Genomic DNA, 1,277 nt, shown 5'->3' on the forward strand with positions numbered 1-1,277 from the left:
CTGACCTTTAATTTTAAGACAGTTTTCTTTCAACACAAGCGGTGAAACAATCAATCAAGAGCAGCGATGTTGCTCTCCCGTTCACTGATGGAATATTGACAAACGATGACTTCTGAAATGAGTGATGGATTCGCCAAAAGGCACTAAATCTATAGACCCACATGTTAGCTGTCTGTGTCATTCAATGTGTCAAAGGCTGTGACCGAGTCTTCCTCGAACGTGTTTCTGATCTTATGGATTTTAGCTGCAAAAATAAGCTTCTTAATCCTTAATTATACAAAATATATACGTGTATTAAGGTATTGATCAGAAAAGTTATGGACAGATAACTTTTTTTACTGATGAAACAATATGATTTGTGGAAGACAGTTCCCCTGTGCAGAATAAGGATTAGTGACAGCTATGAAATAAATTATAAGTTTTTAAGTTTGAAACATTTTAATGACACTCCAAGGAAATAATAGTTTGATGTATGTCTACAATTAATAAACTTTAGAAATCTGCCACATTCAAGATGGCGGCTCGATGTGACATCAAAAACAGAAAAATTGCTGTAACCTAGCCGGTTTCACAAATATTGAGAAAAAAATGTGTTCAAAACATCAGCTTTTAAATACTTCAATTGGGGTCTATGTAAAGGGGAACTGCAATGCTTTAGTCTGAATTCCGCCTTATTGTAACTCCACAAGCCCCACCCCTTTTCTGCTGTGCGTTTCATGTCAACTCATTTAGAGGCTGCTTCTTTAAATGCAAATTAGGCACTTCACACTCCGCCCACTTCCAGCTTCCAGACCGGTCCATTCTAGTTTGATAGAGGGGTTTACGACTATATGGCTGTGCAGAAACGTTTTATTTACAAATTAATTAAAAGATGTGAAAAAGGGAAAACTTTATGGGATAAATCTTGTACCAGCAGGAATTGGATTTGAATTGCTCAGATTGAATCTGAATGTGCGTAGTTTGAAATTGAATGCATTGGTTTGAAAATAAATTTCACTAAATTGATACTGAATTTAATGATTTGAAACTGAATTTAGACATTTGAATTTGAATTAATTTGCTTTGAAACTGTATTTTGGTCATTTCAGTTTGACTACTTTCACTTTCAATTCCATAATCCAGATTTTTGTGTCACATCCTGGTCCTTGAGAAAGCCAGGCAGAGTAATCAAACACAGATCCACAGATTTATGTTTCACTTTGGTGAAGTTTCCCTTCTGTATGTAATGGAGTTGATACAATCCACCGTAAAAGTGACAAAAACAAAGTTATTTTATT

This window comes from Austrofundulus limnaeus, unplaced genomic scaffold, assembly GCF_001266775.1.
Source record: "Austrofundulus limnaeus strain Quisiro unplaced genomic scaffold, Austrofundulus_limnaeus-1.0 Scaffold16, whole genome shotgun sequence".
In the NCBI taxonomy this organism is placed as follows: domain Eukaryota; kingdom Metazoa; phylum Chordata; class Actinopteri; order Cyprinodontiformes; family Rivulidae; genus Austrofundulus; species Austrofundulus limnaeus.